Source organism: Pongo pygmaeus, chromosome 3 (genome assembly GCF_028885625.2).
Source record: "Pongo pygmaeus isolate AG05252 chromosome 3, NHGRI_mPonPyg2-v2.0_pri, whole genome shotgun sequence".
In the NCBI taxonomy this organism is placed as follows: domain Eukaryota; kingdom Metazoa; phylum Chordata; class Mammalia; order Primates; family Hominidae; genus Pongo; species Pongo pygmaeus.
In genome coordinates this window covers 181,675,361-181,691,669 of record NC_072376.2, presented here as the reverse complement: position 1 = coordinate 181,691,669, position 16,309 = coordinate 181,675,361, and the positions used below count along the sequence as shown (strand labels likewise).

The 16,309-nt window shown below is 39.6% G+C and overlaps 1 protein-coding gene across 10 annotated transcripts in view; it reads left to right on the top strand.

Annotated features, from left to right (window-relative positions):
• The window catches only part of DDX60L (DExD/H-box 60 like), a 199,330-nt gene that overhangs the window by 64,552 nt on the left and 118,469 nt on the right, over nucleotides 1-16,309 (top strand). For 3 of the 10 annotated variants that reach the window (XM_063664271.1, XM_063664266.1, XM_063664267.1), the window contains 2 exons: nucleotides 1,268-1,487; nucleotides 3,684-3,776. The gene's annotated coding sequence lies outside the window, so the exon portion shown is untranslated. Of the gene's footprint in view, nucleotides 1-1,267; nucleotides 1,488-3,683; nucleotides 3,777-4,811; nucleotides 5,360-12,758; nucleotides 13,122-13,516; nucleotides 13,684-16,309 lie in introns of those variants that run through there. The other 7 variants (XM_063664272.1, XM_063664273.1, XM_063664270.1 and 4 more) reach the window with 6 other exon arrangements.

The following is a 16,309-nucleotide window of genomic DNA, read 5'->3' as shown; positions in this document are numbered from 1 at the left end:
CACCTCCAAAATCAGATATAACTTATCTACTGCTTCATAACAAATTACTGTAAAAATTAATGTCTTAAAACAATACATATTTGTTATTTTACACAGTTTCTATGTGTCAAGAATCCATTAGTCTTAGCTGGGTAATTCCAGATCAGGGTATCATGAGACTGTACTGAAGATGTTGCCCCAGCTTCTTTCAGGTGGAAGCATGGCTGGGGCTGGAAAATCTGCTTCCAAGGCAGCTCACTCACGTGCCTGGAAAGTTAGTCCTGTTATTGGCTGGAGCCCTGTTGACTTCTCTGTGTCACTGCCTGAGTTTCCTAGCTTCATGGCAGCTGGATTCTGCCATGATGTCTTTTTTTTTTTTTTTTTTAAAGTGGAGTTTTGCTCTTGTTGCCCAGGCTGGAGTGCAGTGGCATGATCTCGGCTCACTACAACCTCCACCTCCTGGGTTCAAGCCATTCTCCTGCCTCAGCCTCCCAAGTAGCTGGAATTACAGGTGCCCACCAACACACCCAGCTAATTTTTTGTATTTTTAGTAGAGATGGGGTTTCACCATGTTGGCCAGGCTGTTCTCAAACTCTTGACCTCAGGTGATCCACCCACGTCAGCCTCCCGTAGTTTTGGGATTACAGGTGTGAGCCACTGCGCCTGGCCCCATTATATCTTTTATGATCCAGCCTTGGAGGTCATATTTCGTCTTTTCCGCAGTATCCTTTAGTTATACAAATTGGCAGTATCCACTGTGGGAGGAGACTGCACAGAGGCGTAAGAACCAGTTGGCAAGACAATGCATTGGTGGTCATCTTGGCAGTTGGCTACCACACCTCTATCCCCTTTAACCCATCAGTCCTACAGCCACAATGGGGCATGCTCTGTTTTCAAAACTGCACATTCAAACATGTTATTTGACTGTAAGCTTTCTTCCTCTAGCTCTCTCATACACTGATTTTTCTTCTTCACCAGAATTTCCAGGCTGTAGATCACTCTGTTTTGAGATTATCTATCAGTCTTCCTCCCAGGTTCAGGTCAATTGAGGATACTGGTTTACAAACTTTGTTTTAGGAGATACAAACTCTTGGGCAGCCAATAGAAAAAGTAAAGGTATTCAAAGTTTCCTTGATGAAAGGGGTGTGCAAAGGAATGCTGCAGACTTGCTCATCCATCCCCCTTTGACGTTTTCTTTCTCTTATGATCCAGGAAGTTTGAAAATCCTAAGTTTCAAGAAACAAGTCTACTTACTCCCTTTTCACTTTTATTCTCTCTTTATTCCCAGCATCAACCACCAGGAAACAAGGATCACGGAGCATGTGAGAAAATGGTAATTGAGAAGTCTGATCAAGGAACACACTAAAATTGGAGGCATGAAACACTTGCAGAATTGTCCCAATGGTCCATTTGGGGATCCTGGGAACAAGTGTCTTTTAAGCCACGACCAGTCTTTCTACTTCTTCCTCATACTTTGTATCTGGCTTGCGTACATGTCACAGAATCAGGTATGGCCTCAAAGACTTGTCTGATTAAACTGGTATATCTATCTGTACATAGCAGGGAACTCCAGATTTGTCCCTCATGAGCTCGATTTTATGAACTGTGATTAAATATGCATAAATGTAGCCTGAGCCTGTGGGTGGTCTTTTGGTCACATGTTTCTGCTACTTGGGATGTTTGCTAACTTGTGCATATGCACAAAAATGAAGAGAGAAACATAATCTTACGATGATAGGTAATAGAAATAGAATTGAGATAGCCTGAAAACAAAATCTATGTCTGTATGTGAGTATTGGGGTAGGGTTAGGTATTATGATCCTTAGAAATAATCTCATTTTCTATCTGCCTTACAAGGGTCCAAATGTAGAGAAAAGTATTATTTAGGGTGAAAACGCCAGTAAAATTAATTTCAAAAGCAGATTTTATTGAATTTAAGCAAATAAAATAAGTCTGGGAATTTACAAAGACAGAATGACATCATTATATCATTATATTATCCTTTTATCATTATGTCATTATTCAGTAATATAAAATTGAATGAAGAGAGATGAGTGCACGTTGGTGTTTTGAATAGTAAAATAAAATTTGAAAAAAATAGTAATAAATAAAAGCCAACAATGTATTAAAAGAATAATACACTTTGGACAATTGGGTTTTAGCCAAGTCATAAAAGTTGGCTTAACATCCAAATTTCTAGTATTTAATTCCTCAAAAGAAACTCAAAAGAAAAAGCCATATGGTGAGCTCCATATATTGTTAGTGAGTCTTCAGACAAAATTCAATGTCTAGTCCCAATGAAAAAAAAAAACTTTTGTGAGAAGTGAAGAGAATGGTTCTACTTTAACATTATATTTTAAGGTATAGGTGCATGTGTGACTGTGTATACATACACACATTTATCCATACACACATATGATGCAATATATAGTAATAAGATAAAACACCAAGGAATACTAACAACTAATATGCAGGTTTTAATGTATACTAAAGAAGAGAAAGGAATGAAGTAACGAAATAAATGGAATGCTATATCCCGTTCTTATATAGGAAGAATAGATTCTGTAATGTAATCAGTTCTTTATCAAAATAATCTACAACTGTCATATAATCTCAATTAAAATAGCATTTTCGCCAGGTACAGCAGTTCACACTTGTAATCCCAACACTTTGGGAGGCTGAGGAAGGAGAATTGCTTGAGGCCAGGAGTTCAAGACCAGCCTGGGCAATATAGTGAGACCTTGTCTCTAGAAAAATTAAAAAATTTAGCCAGGCGTGGTGGTGTGTTCCTGTAGTCTCAGCCACTTGGGAGGCTGAGGCAGGAGGATCGCTTGAGCCCAGGAGTTCTAGGCTGCAGTGAGCCATGATTGTGCCACTGCACACTCCATTCTGGGTGACAGAGCAAGGTCTTCTTTCTAAAAAATAAAGTAGCATTTTTTGCTGGACTTAAAAAAACTGACACAAAAGTTTACCTAGAGAAATTAGCATGGCAAAATATCCAGGAAGATTGTGGGAAAAGGAACGCTAAGGGCAGAGGAGTAGCCCTTCATTGCTACTGGAGTACTAACAGATTTCTTATGGCGATACAAGCAATGGAGGAATGGATGAATAAAATGACATATTTTATTCTTGTATGGAAAGTACATTATTTTGAATTGGCAGCATATATTAAATAACTACGTACATTTTGATTTATTTCTTGGCCTTGTTCAATTCCACTGACTTCCCCCTCATTATTAAAAAACTGGGTTCCTATTTCACTTCATTCAGCAAATTGAAGTTCTTTTGGCTCACATGAATTGGAAAAAAAATCATAGTGGAATGGATAAATATGTATGTAGTCATAGAAATATATTCAAGATAGATTTAGGATAAAAAGACTATACATGAGAGTGTGTTAGAGCATCATCATATTTGTATGTATACTTATATCTATTTTTATAATTTCTCTCTCTTTCCTGACATATGAATAAAACATTTTAAAGTTTTCCTCGAAGATGATAGGTTAATTTTGGTGAGAAAATGCATTCTGACTAGGATGCAAATAGGGTTGTATGTTGACTCCAACATACATGCTGTATTGTTATTTTAAAAATGGCATCAGAGAAAAAAAATGGCGTCAGAGATTATCTTGACTGTTACTGTTTCTTACTCTTTATACTTTTCCCTATCAATAATTATGATTTTTAAATGTGTTTTCTAAGGTACTAAAACAAGAGGTGATACAGAAATAAGCTATCCCAAATATAGCATTAAGTGAAACAAACACATCGTATACTAGTTATTATATCTGGAAGGTAAGATTAAAGGAAACTTTCATTTTTTTCTTTTTGTATTTGAAATTTGTACGTATTTGCATTATATTTATCATCAAATTGCTGTGCTCAGTGGTACCTGTCTGTAGTCCCAGCTACTCGGGAGAATGAGGCAGGAGGATCCCTTGAGCCCAGGACTTTGAGGCCAGCCTGGGTAACATAATAAGACTCCATTTCTCAAAAAGGAAAAAAAAAAATTCCAGTCATGAGCCTAAAGTCCATTTAATGTTAAAAAACCTTTCTTAATTGTTTAATCCACTAGAGAGTAAAATTTTTTTAAGTCTTTGGGTATAAAATAGAGAATAATCAATTAAAGAAATTTTGAATGCAGTATGTTTCTATTTGGAGAATAAAAAAAAAAACTTTACTGACTTTAAAAATCTTAAACCAGATTTTCTCTACTGTGGATCAGCTCTTGTGTGCTGATTTGCAAATCAGAGCCATATACAAGCGAACCATATTCTGCATATAATGTATGAACATTCATCTTCATCTGGCTACCTTTAAAATGTCATAACCTTTGATCCACTCTCTCTCTGATCTGTTCCAAGGACAGAATCCTAACTACAGTAAACACTTTATATAAAAACACATTTAATTCTATAGTATTTATAGAAGCAAAAAATTGAAGCAATCTAAATGTGCATGTTATGGAATGCTTAAACTCATGGAATTTTAAAGTAGCCATAAAATGTGATTTTTCTGATGTGTTTCTAGTAAAGGAAAATGCTGATTATATTATGCTAAGGGAAACAGGAAGAAAATCAATAGTCTTTGAAGTCCGAATATAACTTAAAAAAAGTTAAGACTCTTTGCATGGCTGAAAGTTTTAATGCTTTAAACTGAGTTGCTTTGACATTTTACAACATATGAAGACATCAATAAACTGTATAGGGTGATTTTTTTTTCCTCCACTAGAAAGAAAAGGCAAATCTACCAAGATAATTAGTTATTTAGAAAGGCTTTTACATTTATTTGATCTAAATCAAAATGAACAATATTTTGTTTCTCTTAAAGTTTGCATTTTATATGCCTCATGGAGATACTTAGCGATATTCAACAACCTTGCAAATGGAGTGGTCTCTGCCAGACAGCTACTAACAGCTGTAGAAAAATTTCAGAAGCTGCTTACCCAAGAAGTCTAATATAGAAGGACATGGCTGTCACTGCCTGGGGGAGCAAATAGGAAAGAATATGACAAAGGAGGAAATCAGCTGTTGGACTGAAGAATTTAAACTTTGATAAAATGCCAACCGTCGAAGACAGTTGCTGTCTCACACAAAATCCCAAGAACTGTCCATACTCTACTTCTGTCAGCCTAGCAATTTGCTCAGCTATTGCTATTTTGGGAAGGAATTTCCACCAAGCTGGTGTATCTTCAGCCCCTGAGGTTTCCTCTGATTGACTGATTAACAGGTGTTGAAAAAGCCTGTTGCAGAAATATCACAGACCCAGTGTGCTCGTTTGACTTCTGTAACTGTGACTGTAGTTTCATTGAATATATTGTTTCTTAAGAAGGCTTTCTGCAGGGTAAAATCAAAACAGATTATTTATAACATTTTTAGGTAATTACTTTTCCATAGAGACAACATATGCATTTGTTAATATGCTTTATTATTTATGAATTATAAATTGAATATGGTACTAATGATTGTGCAGATGAAAGCTAAATTAATATGACACAGAATGAACTTGTCAAAGAAATGTTGGCATTATAAGCCTAAAAATGCAGTCAGCCCTCCATGGACTCTGCATTTGGTAATTCAACCAACAGTGCATCTAAAATATTTTTAAAAAGCCAACAGTACAACAATGAAACATAATACAAATAAAAACAATATAGTATAACACCTATTTATAAAGCATTTACATTGTATTAGGTATTATAAGGAATCTAGAGATGATTTAAAGTATATGGGAAGGTGTGTCTAGATTATATAAAACACTACACCATTTTTTTTATAAGGAACTTGAGCATCTGTAGATTTTGGTATCTGCAGGGAGTCCTGAAACCAATCCCTCTTGGATACTGACGAACAACTGTAATCATATTTTTCTAAGAGATAAAAGGAAATTGAATGGAATTAAGGCTAGGTTATCCAAGTGTACCTGATTCCTGACAAGCCCAGTCTGAATGATGAGCAGGACTTTGAATTATTTTGACAGAGGTGTACCCTTTAGGGTGCCCACTCAATCATCAGTGAAGCAGGCACCCCAGAGCCAGAAGTTTCCATGGAAGTCTTCACCTACCTTGCCTACCTCCAGTGAGTTGTGATAGGACCTCTCCTGAACCCACAAAACAGATCCAATCAAGTTCCACTTTCCATTCATGGACATTCCCCTCTTCATTGCCTCACACAATGTCATAGCCGGAAGAGTTGACCTTGTCTGACCTCCCAAGAGAAGATGTCTTATCCAAGATCACAAAGCTGCCAAATGTCAGCTGGGCTGAGAAGTGGCTGGTCCTACTCTTTGACTGTCTGGGCCAGCCCAGCCTGGGGAGGTGCTGTCAGTGCGAGGCCCATAGTCCCTGAAAGCTTCACAGAAATGGGTGAAGATGGGGAGAGAGCTTCTCACGTCCTAGTTAAAGTCTGGAATAATCATTAACTTTGCTTAGTGTTGTCCAATAAACAAGCTTAGCAGATGAGTGAGAAGGCAAGGAAAGAGAATCAGGCTTGGGATCCAGAAGCTGAGATGACCTTAGGGACACTATTCTGCCTCAGGCCACTCTGAGGAATTGGGACCTTCTAACTGGGCTGGGTAGGCAGCTATTACGCACTGTTGTTTATGTCTGGTATGAAAAGGTGACTGGGGGAAGTGGGGAGATTTTAAATCAGGCAATGATTATAGGTGTGGACGGCGAGTAATAAGGAGATAAATGGAGTTCAGTAGCATAAAGGGTGAAGCCTCGTCCTTTGAGCTTTTCTGAGAAACCCAAGTGGTATGCAGCTAGAGAGGTGGGGGCTATGGATGACAGTGGGTCAGAAAGTTGGTAGGGGGACACTGATCAAGTAGAAAGCCACGGGGGATGGATGAGGACTTCAGTTATTCCTCTGAAGAAAAAAAGAAGTAGCTTTATGACAGTAGATTAATTCAGATCAAGGGAGTGAGCCCAGGCAGAGGTTATGAGTAAAAAGGGGTGGAGTTTTACCATGTGAGTCAAGAGCCAAGAACCTGCTGAATCATGCAGAGGTGAGGATGTTGGTGATAGGGCAGACCCCTTCCAGGGCAGAAGAGCTGGAATGCAATCAGTTCCCCACAGAAAGGACTAAGGTCTACTGTCCCAGCAACCCAAGTTCACACCTAAAAGCAAGGGTGTAGGATCAAGTCTCCAAAACCCGAGAGATCAGCTGCAGTGCATACCCTGCTCCCTGGCCTGCTCTAGTCCCTGTCCCCATCAGGGTCACTTCAGATGGCAGTGCCTGGCTTACCAGCCATCTGTCTGAAGAATTAACTCTGAGGCATTCACTAAACACACTTAGGCCATCAAACCTCATACCATATACCAACATAAATTCAGGTGCTAAATGGAAAAAACAAAACCAAAAATAATCATAATAAAATACATGCCTTTTTTTTTTTTTTTTCTCTCTATGGTAGTGAAGTTTTCTACCCATAAGGGCAAGTGAAGAAAATATAAAGGCACAGTGTGGTAAATCTGATGACTTCTAAAAGCTCCTAACTGTAAAATTAAAACAAAATCTTCATTTAAAAAGAAGAAAAGGCAAGTTAAAAAAATGAAAGGAAACCTTGGCAAGATGTGGCCTTGCAATTCAATAAGAAAAAACACATGGATAGGAAAATGAGCAGTATATTTAAAATTTATAAGACAATAGATATATGAAATAATATACAGTCAGCCTTCTGTGGCTTCTACATCCATGGATTCAACTAACCATGGATCAAAAATATTCAGAAAAAATAATCTGTATTGCACATGTACACTTTTTTCTTGTCATTCTCTAGACAATACAGTATAACTGTTTACATAGTATTTACACTGTGTTAAGTATTATAAGTAATCTAGAGGTGATTTAAAATTTATACGCAAATATGCCATTTCATAAGCATATTTGCGTATAAATGGAGACTTGAGTCTCCATGGATTTTAGTATCCAAGAGGGTCCTGGAACTAGTTCCCCATGGATAACTAGGGACAGCTACATATTACATTGTCTTGGCTTAATTTTGTCTCAAAAACTGTCAAAAAAGCCACTAGAACAATGATCAGTATTAGAGAAAAAACAAACCAAAAAAGAAAAAAATCCAGTGTTAGATTGTCAAACACGTAAGGAATACAATTTGTTATACTATTTTTATATTGTTTCATTTCTTGATTTTTTTCTTTAACATATATCCAAAACAAAAGGAACATGTATACATGAATTGTTCAAATTTTTAATAAAAGTAAAAGAAATTATAAATAAGATAAAATCTCTATGTATTTGCCATGACATGCCTTCTTATCACATTCAAAGTAAAAGTCACAGTCTCTTTTGTTCTCTGGGATCAGGCATGATCTGTCTCCTCACCTTATCTTTGTGACATTCTCCCACTCTTGCCTAGTCCTTCAGCTTCAGCCACACTGGCCTCTCTAATGCTCCTTGAACCCACGTGGCTCACTCTGTCTCAGGGACTTCCCTGTCCCTCAGCCAAGCCTGGTCTCTCCAAGAAAAAAGAATGGCCTAACTTCCTTCCAATCTTTAGTCAAGTCACCTTCTTAGTGGGATTTTCCCTGTCTATCCTATCTAAAATTTCATCTTCTTTTCCCATCAGGATTTGATATCTCCTCTTCTCTGTGTATTTTTTCTCTTATAGCTTATTTTTATCTAACACAAGGACTTTTTACTTCTCTTGTTATTGTTTATATTCTTTACTAGAATGTAAACTCTGAAGGAAGGAGTTTTTAATATTTTGTATCAGTGTATAAAAAGTGTCTGGACGCAGTAGGTCTCCACACATACATGTTTAGTGAATCCCTAGAAAGGAATGTCCAGAAATTATGATATTTGAATGCATATGGATTGATATTACTGTTGCCACTCAACACAAGGCTTTAAGACTTTTTAAGACAGAGTAAGACCCTGTTATCTGTCTCACTACTCAAGGAAGGACAAGCTACCTAGTGCTACATTCATGGTTCTCAGTATTTCCTGAAGAGAATAATAATAATGATACCTGCATCCTATTGCTTTGTATCTGACCTCTTTACAACATTGAATTCACTTAATCCTTTAACAACTCTGTGGATTGTTTTTAACTCCCATTTTAGAGATGAAAGACAGAGGTTAACTTACCCAGTACGCTGAAGCTAATACATGATGGAACTGTTATTAGAGAGATCCTCTGAATCAAAACACTTGTCACCATTAAGGTATAGTGTTTGGGAGCTCTAAAAAAAGACGAAATACCAATAGGCAGATTAATCTGAAAGCAATGAGGAAATGCTAATGGATTTTAAGACAGGGAGTAACATGATCAGGTTTACATGTTAGAGAAATTACCCTGGCAGGATAGTGGAAAACAGAATGGAGAGAACAGGCTGGAGTCAGGAAATGAACAGGCTTTTGCAGTAAACCAGATGACAACACATGAAGTTCATTCTAGTGAGTGGAAGGAATGACATAAAAGAGAATATGGAATTCAGATGTATCAGCTGTGGTGAGCCAAGATCATGCCATTGCACTCCAGCCTGGGAGACAGGTCAAGACCCTGATTCAAGGAAAAAAAAAAAAAGAAAAAAAGAAAGGAGAGGCTGGTATAAAATCTCAAATATCACCAATAGGTCAATAAATCATGGACTACATAGCACTGTTTGAATTTGGCAATTAATAGGTCATCATGAATGATGTTTGGCAGAGGAGCTTCAGCGCAGATTCTGGTCTAAAGATAGACTAGACCAATAATCTTGAGGACTTTGAAGTAGAAGTGGAGATGATGACTGTATACCCTTATGAAGTGCCATGATCAAAAGGAGGAGATGAGGCCCTGGTGTAGTGGTTCACACCTGTAATCCCAGCACTTTGGGAGGCTGAGGCGGGCAGATCACCTGAGGTCAGGAGTTCGAAACCAGCCTGGCCAACATGGCGAAACCCCATCTCTACTAAAAATACAAAAATTAGCCAGGCATGGTGGCGTGCACTTGTAATCTCAGCTAACCAGGAGGCTGAGGCAGGAGAATCGCTGGAACCCGGGAGGCAGAGGCTGCAGTGAGCCAAGATCATGCCACTGTACTCCAGCCTAGGCGACAGCAAGACTCTGTCAAAAAAAAAAAAAAAAAAAAAAAAGGAAATGAAATAGGGCAGGGCTCATTCTTTTAATTGTTTTGGAGGGGAAATTGACTTTATCATTTTAATGGAATGAATAGTAAGTGCCAGTTGCATTAGGTTCCTATTGTTGCTATAGCAAGTTACCACAAACTTGGTGGCTTAAAACACATGTTTGTTACAATTCTGAGGTCAGAAGTCTAAAAATCAAGGTATTGGTAGGGCTACATTATTTCTAGGGGCTCTAACGGGGAGTCCGTTGCCTTACCTTTTCCAGCTTCTACAGGGCACATGTATTTCTTAGCTTGTGGTCCCTTTCTCCATGTATAAGCCAGCAGCACAGCATCTTCTCTCTCCTCTGATCTCCCATTTCTCTCTTATAAGGACCCTTGAGATTACATCGGGCCTACTCTGGAAAATCTAGGATAATCCCCCATCTCAAGATCTTTAAATTAATCACATGCAAAGTTCCTTTTGCCATGTAAGGTAACTTGCACACGTTCTGGCGATTAGGGCATGCACAGCTTTGGGAGCCATTTATTTGTCATTGCACTCTGCCCCAAACATTCTCATCAATTCCATATGCAAAATGAACCATTCCAAGGTCCCCCCAAAGTCCCAATCTATTATAGTATCAACTTAAGTCCAAAAATCCCATCTAAATCTCATCTGCTGAAAAGACCTAAATGATTAAATCAGGTATGGTTGAGACTTTGGGTATGAACCATCCTGAGGCAAAATTTCTCTCCATATGTGAAGCTTTAAGACTAGAAAACAAGTTATTTGCTCCCAAAATACAATGGTGGGACAGGAATAGGGTACCAGTTACAGATATTCTTGTTCACAAAGGGAGAAAATGGAAGGAGAAAAAGCCAAGAAATTTCAAAAATCTGCAAGGCTAACTCCATAGGTTTTAAGGCATGTGAATAACCATTTGTGTCTCTAGGCTCTGCCCTCAGAGTCATCCTTCATGAAAGATAGCTCAAGTTTGTGGCTGAATAGTTTTATCAGACTGTTTGTTGCTTATGGAATTTTGGGAGTCCTATAACCGTCTTTCATTTTATTCTCTCTCTGTACCTGTCAGTTCAAGCTGGCAGTGTTTCTGCTGATATTCTCAGAAATCTTTTGGATTTCCTGTGTATGTCACAGAGATCTTTTTGAGGCACTAGCAAAAGGTTGTCCAACCGTACTCATGACTTTTTCTCCAGAGTATGTTTTCCCAACAGTGAATCTCTTACTTTTACCATCCTTTGCAATCTTGAAATCCTGATAATTTCCCACATTGTCCTTGTCGTGGTTCCTTTTTGGTAATAGTCCTTCCCTCTTATAAGGACCCTTCTGATTATATCAGGTCCCCAGATAATCCAGGGTAATTTCCCCATCTCAAGATTCTTAGGAATATCTGCAAAGTTCTTTTTGCAGCAGAAGATGACATATTTATAGGGCAAGGATTAGGACATAGATGTCTTTGGGGGACCATTACTCAGTCTACCACAGCTGTAAATACAGAGAGGTTAACAATATAGGAATGGAGTGAGATTCCTGAGGAAGCTGGAGGTAACCAACTCAAAAGGGAGTGATTGTATCGTATATGGAGCATGTCATGGGCTTCTTGGACTAGATGGAGGTGTCAGACAGTTGAGAGGAGTCTCTTTAAAACAGACATATTCTTAGTGGACTTGAAGAGAACAGCAAGATGCTGTAGGGTTTTAAGGGCCACTGTAAAAAAGATCAGGGACCTATAGTCATAAACAGTAAATCTGAGGTGAAAAATATTAGACAATTTCCCTCAATGTCCTGTAAGGGCAAAAAATGGTTTACTAGATTGAGGTGATCAAGTTGACTTAATCATGAGTCATTTCAGGTTCTTTCTCAATGTCATCCTCATTGAGAAAGAGAATCATAACTATTTTCAACCAAACAAAAAATTAAAGAAAAATCCTGACAGAAGTGAGCAATGTTTTCACCTCCTTTTCGAAGCCACTTTATATTCCAGAGTCTGAGAAAAAACTTTGTTCTTCTGGGCTTTTTCTATGGTGAACAAGTCACTTCCACCCTTTCCTTTTCTTGAAGATAGAACTTCTGGCTTCGAATTCTCTCCATTTATTACCCAATGCTGTTACTGGGGCACCCTCACCACCACCTTGAATCTCAATATATTCTGCACACTCATAACATCATGGAATTAAGTGTCTGGAGCACTAAAGACCACGATGCGCTGGGGTTGAAACTCGAATTTCAAACATTAATGAGCTTGATGACAAAACTAAAGAGCATTCTTCTCAATTTAAATTCTTTGTGATAGATGATTGGTCTTTCACATATTCACACTGGACAGTTATACTATTGGAAATTTTTCATAAAATCAACTTCTTAGGACAGAAACTCAAAGCCCCTAATCCCTTTTTACTCCATTTTTGCATGTCCAGTACCTTGCCAGAAAAGAAAAACGCCACACCTCACCATAGACTTTCACAGTGCTTAGCGTGCTGCATCTACTCTCAGCCTCAATTCCTTGTTTAGAGTCCCAGATTTCTCTGCTTTCTTTCCCTTTATATTTACATGCATGTCCCAGATAGCATATCATCGCTTCTGCTATTACCTCCCTAAGATTCTCAGAGTAAACCAATGCAGACCTATATTCTACCTCCAGAAAACTGCGGAAATCGAAAAGGCCTCGCGGTGGAGAAAAGAAACCGAAACTAACTCGCTAGACATAAACTCAGGCGCTGGCTGCTGTGTGGCTCAGAGCGCCCAGTCCGACGCCAGGCTCTGAACCCCTTCCACAAGGCTCTGCGCTCGGTCCCCTCTGCTCCACCTCCTCCCCGCGGGGCGTGCAGCTCAGACGCTCTTTGGATCTAGCAGGCTCGGTGGCTGGGGTGAGGATTGCGGGTGACGTCGGGTGTCGCTAGGGACCCTGGAGCGGAGCTGTCCCGCGGGGGTTCTAGGTTTCCTTCAACATCCAGATGGACCGGGCGGGGAGGTGGCCCGGTGGCTTCGTGCGCGCCGGGCGCGGGGAGCTGGGGCGCCCACTGGGCTCGGGAGGCAGCTTCGCGGAGAGGTAGGGAAGAGGCACTACCGCCATGAGAGACGAGAGTGCTCAGGCATTTAACGGGTCCTCTGCACCCGAGGGGGCCTGGGGATCTGGGGTACTGAGGAGAAAGTAAGGGTCACCACATCTGAGCACAGCCAATCTAACCTGGACATTGACAGGCAGCAAGCCGCTTCCCTTTTTTCCGTCTTGGATTTAAGCTCTTTTTTTTTTTTTTTTTTTGAGTCAGAGTCTCGCTCTGTCGCCCAGGCTGGAGTGCAGTGGCGTTATCTCTGCTCACTGCAACCTCCACCTTCCGGGTTCACGCTATTCTCCTGCCTCAACCTCCTGAGTAGCTGGGACTACAGGCGCCCGCCACCACGCCCGGCTAATTATTTATTTATTTATTTATTTATTTATTTTAGTAGAGACGGGGTTTCACCGTGTTAGCCAGGATGGTCTCGATCTCCTGACCTCGTCACCCGCCCGCCTCGGCCTCCCAAAGTGCTGGGATTACAGGCGTGAGCCACCGCGCCCGGCCGGATTTAAGCTCTTAATAGCGGAAATCAGGTTTTATTATTTCCCTGGAAAGGTACTTCGTTCTCTTTTCCCGCTTCTCTTTTGTTTACAAAGTTACATTGATAAATTTATAATAAACTCCTCAAGGTTTTCCATAATCAAAGAAGCTGACATCGTCCGTGATGGGGTCTTAAGGATTATGAAAGCTCCTAATGACTGCTAGAAAAAGCGGTCAGAACCAGACAGAAGCAAGTCCTTTAAAGACACAGTAAGAAGCCCAAACCGTAACATCAACGACATACAGACCTTCATGATTTCGAGTGTTCTCCTGAAAGCAGTAACATACCATTCAATCTAAGATTTGCAGTTTGAAGTTTAGTGGCACTCAGGTGCTGAGAGTTGAGGGTACTAAAATAAATGAGGGTGAGTTATGCTTCCAAGGCTCTTCCCCTTCTATCCCAAAGATATTGGGGATAGTTTAGTGTGAATCCTTCCTGATACTCTACAAAGAAACAAGTTTCTGTCTATAGCTCCTATCTCTCCATCCATCCATCCATCCATCCATCCATCCATCCATCCATCCATCCATCCATCATCCATCCATCCAACCAGCCATCCATCGATCCATCCATCATCTGTCTATCTCTAGATCCATACACTTTGAAAGATATTTTGGCTGTCATACTGGTATGCTTTTCTCGGTTCATGATTTATTGGTACCTGTCAGTCTTACTTAGTAATTGCTGTATGATACCCCATGGTATGCTGGATCATAATTGATCAGTTTTATTTGAAGCAGAAGAGAAAGACATAAAACAAAAATTAAATGCCCTTCTCTACTACTTTCCCCTTCATACTTAGTCTCACAGTTTTAGTTCTCCTGAGGCGTTACCACTCCAAAGATATACATTTCTTTCTTGGTTGCTTATAAATTATATGCTTACAAATCAATTTTTTGTTTTATCTACTTTAGACAGACTCCAACGACTCCCTGTGAAAGAAATACTTCCAATATGAGTTATATATTTTTAAAAATTCTTCTCATGATTAGCTTTATGGCTTTTAATAAAATACCCATGTAAATTATCATCCATGGCTATGTTGATGTGGGTGGAAATCTCTGTGGTTTTCCCTGCTGCAGGCTCATTTTTCTGCTTTGTAAGTATGGAGACCTGCTGGTTGATTTACTGATATAACCCTTTTTTATAACCTGCTGCTTGTTTTACTGATGTAACCATTTTTAAGGCAGCTCATAGTTTATTTGGAAATACAATTCTCTAAGAAATGTATCCAGCTTCTGATGCTCTAGTTAGTTCCCTATGCCGTTAATTACACCCAGAGAGTTTCTATTTTCATCCTAATTCCCTCTCAAATTAGCATAATCTGTCTTAAGTTCATTTGAAATGATAGTCTGGCCTGGGAAGGTAACACCTCCACCTAATATTTGCAGCAAGGCTAAGTCCTGTTTAACTGAGAATTCTTTATGAGTCTTTGTTGAGCAAGAATTTTTTTTTTTTTTTTTTTTTGGTCTTATCATTTTTTATTTGCAGTACAGAAGCTGTCACCTGTGTGACCCAAATTTCTTGGCTCCGTTCCTTCCTTTCCTCCTTTCCGCTCCCCTCCCCTCCCCTTCCCTTCCTTTTTAAAATAGGGATGTGGTCTCATTTTGTTGCCCAGGTTGGTCTCGAACTCTTGGCCTTGAGTCCTCCTCCCACATCGGCTTCCCAAAGGGCTGGGATTATAGGTGTGAGGCGCTATGTCCAGCCAATTCTCTTCCTTCTAGCTCTGCTTTCATACCACCCAGTTCTTTCTTAAGACATTTCTCTTTCCCACTCTTTGGTCATAGCTCCTCAAAAACAGCAACTAAAACACTGTAGACATTGACCATCAATCTTTTCCAATCACTTTTCTGTGAGCATCAGGCTTGTTGGCATGTGGTTGGCTTCCTAGTTTTGAAGGGGATGATTTTTACCAGATATTTTGCTTTACATCACCTGGGTTTCCAACTTTCAAGCCCAAGAAGCCTAGTTTCTCACTGGCTATTATCTGTCCATTAGGGTGGAGATACATACCATGTTTGATTGGTTTTATAATCCGCATCTTCTCTTTTTACATCTAAGATGAGGACGAAAATTACAAACCTGTGGTATGTTATGGTTTAATTGTTAGTATTAAGAAAATTAGTGGTACATAAAATGATGGTGCATCTTGCAATTCATGGATTTTTAGATTAAGAGAACGATAGCACTATACCATTATTACCATTATGTAATGATAGGAAGGATTTCCCTTTTTTTTTTTTTTTTTAGACAGAGTCTTGCTCTGTCGCCCAGGCTAGAGTGCAGTGGCGTGATCTCGGCTCACTGCAAGCTCCGCCTCCCGGGTTCATGCCATTCTCCTGCCTCAGCCTCCTGAGTAGCTGGGACTACAGGCGCCTGCCACCACGCCCGGCTAATTTTTTGTATTTTTAGTAGAGACAGGGTTTCACCATGTTAGCCAGGATGGTCTCGATTTCCTGACCTTGTGATCTGCCCGCCTCGGCCTCCCAAAGTGCTGGGATTACAGATGTGAGCCACCGCGCCCAGCCAGGATTTCACTTTTGTACCAATTTCTGTAGCAGTAAGGGAATGCTAACTTCTGTAGCAATTACAACTTCTAAATTTCGGTGGCATTACACAATAGAAATGTATATATATTGT